Raw genomic sequence first — 6,646 nt, 5'->3', positions numbered from 1 at the left:
CATTCTATCGAATTTTCAAGCATTCATTCACAGGCTTCTTGAGAAATATCAAAGTGGATCTCGCAGAAATTTAAAACAGAAAACCTTGAAGAAGGAAAGATGACAAAAAAATTTCTTACTTCAATAGACTAAAGCCACTGTTTTTGACATGTAGCCTCCTAAAAAAGGAACAACCAACCGCTCTCCCTTTGCGATTCAACTTGCTTATTAAACAATGGGTACCCTTTGTAGTGAAATCTAATGCCGGCGACAGTTTTTCTGCATCTTTTGAAAAGCTTCGCCTTACGCAAGGTAAAAGAATTCATTGAGAACATTTCATGCCATCAAACCCTCCTTGATTTCATCAAACCCATCTTGTTTCCCAAGCAATCAAGTTGGTCAGGTTATTCTTTCTTTACGACCATCAAAATTCAGATTGTTCACACAGGAATGAGCTTACTACGACAAATTGGCCCTGCGAACCGAAGCATAATCTACCTAATGCTGGGCATCGGCCTCGGCCTGACCTGGCCCAGCCCGATAAGGAGTTAGGCTTAGGCTCAGTTTTTAGAAATTTCATTTAATGGGGTGAGGTTCTATATAACCAGAAACAGATTGAGATTGAGATTGAGACCCCACTCAATTTTCAAAATCAAATTTGGATTCAATTAATACAAGATCTGGCATTTACAAGCAATCAGATCAAATCTTTGTCAGATCGCAAATCAAACATCAGACTGAGAAGTGAATTTGGTGCTGATTAGTCATCGATTTCAAATTCCTTTGTCAAGTCTGATTCGAAATCCAATTAGTAATCACAGGCATCAAGATTGTTCACTTTTGCTGCATTTTCAAGAGGGCTCACGTGCAGTCACTTTCTGCTTTTAAGAAGGTAAACGCTTCTGTCAAGCGTCTAAGGACGAAGATACGCCCTCCTACGGGCCGGACAGCATGGCTATGTTGCCCTCATTAATATCCAAAAAGCTAAACAGAAGAGTTGCATGAATCTTATTAACTCATTGGCTCTGCTATCTATCATGGAAAATGGTAACTGAAGGCTAATTTTTTCTTCGTCACTTTCATAAAGAAGGTTTGGTCTCCATCTCGTCATCAAATAGTTAAAATTTAAAAATTTGCCGCTAAAAACAATCACTATATTGACATTAGCATGACGCGGCGATGATTTATGATGATTTCAGTGACGATTAATTTTTAAACTTCAGCAATTTTCTTTGGTCTTCCTTTCGGATTAGAAACATTTTGGTTAAATGAGGAATCCTTGACATTTTTTTGTATAAAACTTTGCTTATCGAACGCATTGAGAAATTTCATCTTCTGTTTACTAGGAAATCTTTCTCCTCATGACTTCCTTTCTCGAACAGAACTTGTAAATTTTCTCTCCACGAGGCCTGAGGCTAAGAGACTGGTCATAATGGTGAGAAACGCCACCGGAAGTTCGATTCTGCCGGTAGCTCAAATTAAAAATTTGGTGCTGAAAAACAGCAGCGTATTAGCAACGATTTATGGTATTTTTTACCACAGTTTATGGTACTTTCAATAATGAACGTTTTAATTTTTAGCCATCCAACAATATTTATAGATTTTAGTTTAAATAATATAATATATATAGTATTAAAAATGCATCTTAAAAACTCTTAGATATCAACTATAAGTAAAGAAATGATGTGGTTGGTGTGCTTGTGCATTTTCTAATATGATGAGAGAGAAATCAAATAGGAAGCCCCACTGCTAGATCACGGGTCAACTGGGTGAGGTTCTTTCCTGTTCTTATGTCGGCCTAACAAGTCCAAAGGAAAGTGGGTCAAGTGGACAGACCAACTGCGAAAAATGTGAGTCCACAAGAATACTGCTTTGGCAGGAAAGCACAAAACGGGGACGGATTAAGGTTTATTGGCATCTTTGCTTTCGTTTATGTTTTAGCCCGGCTTCTGCCTTCCCTCGTCTTGGCGGTACCTCGGAGGCCCTTGGCCAAAGACACGATCGCGAGTGAGCCAGCCTTCTTATTGGGATTCGAGCATAGTTTGTTTGTTAGCTTGTAGTTTGTTATGGTTTGTTGAGTGAGTTGTGAGAGCATATTTGTATCGTTTCACGTTTACCTGGTTAAGGCTCGTAGTCGGAACTAACTCGTTCCGGTTTGATCTGAATTCCTTCTTAATTCAATGAACTTATTAGATTTCTTGGAAATAATATAATGGTATTGATATTATATTAATATATAACAATTATTAAATGGGTCGTAACCATACATGTTCGTTAATTAGTGGCGAAACTAAGATTTTTTGGTTGAAGGGCACTCATTGCACGAGCCTAGGCTGGTGTGGGCAACGCAAATAATTTTTGAATCATCCATGCTTTAAAAGAAATTTTTGGGTGGCTGGTGCCGGCCAGTGCTCACATCAGCCCCCATGTATCTCTGCTCCTGTCATTAATGTGCTGGGTTTGACTTAGGTTTTTCTGTAGGTCGACCAGCTTCAACTCAGGGCGGGCATGGCTTAACTTTTTTAGGGACCAGCTCGAGCTCAGATCAGCCCACCCTGTCAAGGTTGGTCCAACTTCAGACAGACCAGGCCAGCACGAACACATGAATGCAACAGTGCGAGCTAGCTGCGTACTGTGTCTGTTTTACTCTCTTTTTTCTACCAGAGCTCTGTCTATGTCAGCTCGGGTCTCAGTTTAGATTGGGCAACAGGGGAAGAAGTAGAAGGTTTATTTTGGAGGGATGTATATATATATATATATATATACACACACACACACGTGCACCCACTCATGCACACATTGACAGATATACCGTAAGAGGCCTGAAGAATTCTCTCTCTAGCCTCTCATAGCACATGCATCGAGACACAAGTTTGATTAAATGAGGTCCAATAAAATGCATCCGGTGGCCTTGATGAGAAGGATTCTTTCCATATATCTATTTATACAGATAAATTTAAATCAATAAATAAATAAATAGTGATTGGTAGGTACCACAGTATTTGGGTAAGGGATAAAAACAAGACCTCTTAACTTTTTGTTAAAAATTCTAATCTGTTTATAAACACTAACTAATATAATTCATGTTTTAGTTCAAGTCATTTTGTAAAAGTATAAGAGCCGTTCATTTTTTTACTATTAAAAAACGTTATTTAAGTAAGAAAACAACTAACTTAATATATGTTCATCATCAAATCACTCTTAATATCATACCTATAAGGTCAGATTTGAAAAAAAAAAAAATTCAATAGGTCTGGTTTTTGTCTCTTACCCAAAATGGTCAGGTTTGTATCAACTTCTCTCTCTTTCTCTTGATATATATATATATATATATATATATATATATATATATATATATATATATATATATATATATAAATAAGACATTCAAGCACCGACTTCTGGACGAAGCAACAGCCAACAACGGAAGATGGGGAAAGGATCTACGACTCTAGGTCTACATTATTGTATTCAAACTATGAAAGAACCTTATAACTTTCAACCTTTTTTTATTTAAAGAATGAAGCGGGTCAATTTATTATTTCTCATTACTGAGGAGGGTTCCTTTTGTCAATGTTGCTTATAATTCAATAATAGATCAGGCATATGTGCCAATATGAATTATAAGAGAAGCTCTCATCATGTGAACGCAATTGCCGGCCTCTCATTAACGGCCTTCCTTTCCTTTTCATCCATGCAGACTCCCTTTCTCTCATATACCTGATCTTATGGATGTCTCGGCGGGTCTTTGGTTATTGGCACCAGCTATTTTCTACGTGACATAAGCACATTATGGAGCATTATGCAACAGACAATGGCGTCATGCAGAAGGCACCTGCGTCGACCTCCACCGGCCATTACAAGTCAAGAGTCTAACATCATCTGCTCCAATTTTCTGCCACCCACCATTATCTATATATCTAGAAGATCCATCAATATGGATTGACAAAACAGAAAGTTTCATGATGCAGAAGAAAAATGACAACTTTTGTTGAGTGAATTTGATGAGTATTTCATTCCACTGCCAAATAAGAGAGTCGAAGTCCTTACCCTTTTTCCTCTATAGGGTGGCAGAGCTGCTTCTTATGCATCAGAGTGACACTCCCACTATGTTTCAACTTGTATGCCTATATTTGTGGAACCTTGAGAACAATGTGACATCACATTTTAAAGGATGAAAGTACCACGTTCTGTGCATGTTTAAAACTCTAGATCTCTAACCGCTGTCACCAGGAAGAGTGTTATTGGAACATTATCAACGTTTGCAGCTAGCCTCGAGCAAGAAGAACATGATGTCCCTTGGAATTCAAGTGCATGTGGTCTTTCTCACAAACACTATCATATTATAGCAAATGAAATTCAAATAACAAATGGATCATATTCCGGGTGAGCTTGATGATTATCTTATCGATTTGACTAGCTCGAGTAACCGCTTCTCCGCTTCTTCTTGCCCTCAAGGTTGAGGATTGTGTTGATCTCCGATATGAACATGTTGTATATCAACAAAAACGGTGTTTTCACTTTACATGACATAAAACACATCTGATGACATGTCATTTACGAAAATTGAAGTGATGACATGAGCTTTCCATGCCCTAGCCTGTAAACATAGGCATGATAGATAAAACATTTGTAAATTTAAAATTGAGTTGAGAGCATGAGACAGTGAGACACAAACCTTAAAGGGGCACTTGATTATTTTGAATCTAAAATCTATGAAACTGATGCAGATTTAACATGACATTTATTTATTGATGTGACAAAAGATCTATCGTAAAATTCATGGTTTATCAAACTAAAGATCATAGGTTAGATCTAAGATTTTTATTTTATTTTTTTTGCATGAAAAAAATCTGGATTTAAGGTTAGAGGAAAGAAGGTCTAATCTAGGATCTCAAATTCAAGACCATCAAACGTCCCCATAAAGTAACCAACCAATTTATACGAGTAGGGACCCTTGTTGGAAACTCGTCCCCCATACTCGTATTAAACAACGTTCGCATGGGACGTGGGATGGCCAAGTTGCCGAGTCCGTGGTATTACCCGGCTGCCCGTACCAGCACTCAGACGAAGCTGCCCGTTGCCCAATGCCGGATCCCGGTCATCCAATCCCACGCAAATCTGGCCGTCGATTTTGCCAGCCTTGCCCTACTACCGCTGCACACTCTTTCCTTTTCCCTTCTCCCTTATTAAGAGAACAGCAGAGCCGCCTGCCTCTCTCGCTCCTTGTTATAAGATCTCATGGTTTGTTCTCTAAGTTGGCCATGTATATGATCTTCTCTTTCTCCAGCTTTTCTTCTTCTTCTTCTTCTTCTTCTTCTTCTTCTTCTTCTTCTGTTTATTACTGCTCTACTTCACGTAGCCTCTCTTGTTATATTGCGCTTGATGTTTTCGCATTTCTGCATTTTTCTTTGCTTTTCTTCTTGTCCAGCTACTTCAAATCTTTATTTTCCTTTTGTTTTTAGAAATGGTGGTGAATGGTTTGTCGTGGGTGATACTATTGTCTTTTCTCTTTCTGTTTTGTTTCTTTTGAAAGAGAAGGTGATGGTGGTGGGTGGTGGTTGGTTTTGGGTTGTGGGCGATGTGTTCCTTTGATGATGTGCAAAGTCTTCCAATCCGCCTGTGACAAATTTCAAGAATGGACAGAGCGGCCACCCTTTGCGCATATTAAAATCACAGGTGCTCCTGGTTCTTCCCTCTTATCAGAATAAAGATGCCTTCCATCTCTTATCTGATCCAGAATCCGGCACTATAATCTTTCGAGAAAGTTAACTGCAAAAGAATTTTTTTTTTTTTTTTGGGGCCGCGAGAGTTGCATCAGGGTTCCAATGGGTTGGATTTGGAAAAAGGGAAATCTTCTTTTGAAAATTTCATGGTGGTATTCTTGTCTGTGAATCTGATCCGACTCTCAAATCTCAATGGAGTCAGCTGATTCATGTCGCACCAGCTTGGAGCTTTGGTAGGATCAACACAAAGTGACTGATTCCAATGCCTGAAAAAAAAAATCAGATTAACAATATGTATACAAGACGGCTTCACAAAAATGTCCATGCGAGTAAACTGCACGGAACTAAGGTCTGTCAACGTTTAGGCTTTCAGACGTTCCAATTAGAGCTGGGCATTTGGCTGGGGCACGCCGGCCCGGTTAAGGAGCCTGAATACTGGCCGGATTTATTAGTCGGACCGGCCAGTATCCGGCTCGTGAACAGTCGGGTCAGGCCGATGGCTTGTTAGGCCCTGGGCCGGATTATCTCCCCAAGGTCCAGTCCATGAATGGGCTGGGCTGGGCTTTCTCCGGCTAGACAGGCTGTTCTTGTTAAAGCCGATTTACACCAAAATAGAAGCTGAACTTCTACACTATGTCAAAAAATTGTAGAGCCTATCGAGTCACCAATGGGCTAACTATAGTTCCAAATCAACCATGTTAGTTAAAATTAGAACAATAATTGCCTTACGTTCTTCAAGTTCTTGTATAAGCACAACCTTTTATTAGCCGTCAAATAAAAACCTGAAGCTGTCTGATTTCGTATTGTTGTCTCCCCAAGTTAGGAAGTGTCAAGTCACTCATAAAATAAGAGGATATCATGTGAACCGGCTTAGCTTAAATTGCATCTTCAATGTGACTTTCCCATCGACAGTGATCATCGAAATTTGGCTTATACCAAGA

Source organism: Nymphaea colorata, chromosome 11 (assembly GCF_008831285.2).
Source record: "Nymphaea colorata isolate Beijing-Zhang1983 chromosome 11, ASM883128v2, whole genome shotgun sequence".
In the NCBI taxonomy this organism is placed as follows: domain Eukaryota; kingdom Viridiplantae; phylum Streptophyta; class Magnoliopsida; order Nymphaeales; family Nymphaeaceae; genus Nymphaea; species Nymphaea colorata.
The sequence above is the reverse complement of the archived record's forward strand: the minus strand, read 5'-3'. Positions refer to the sequence as shown.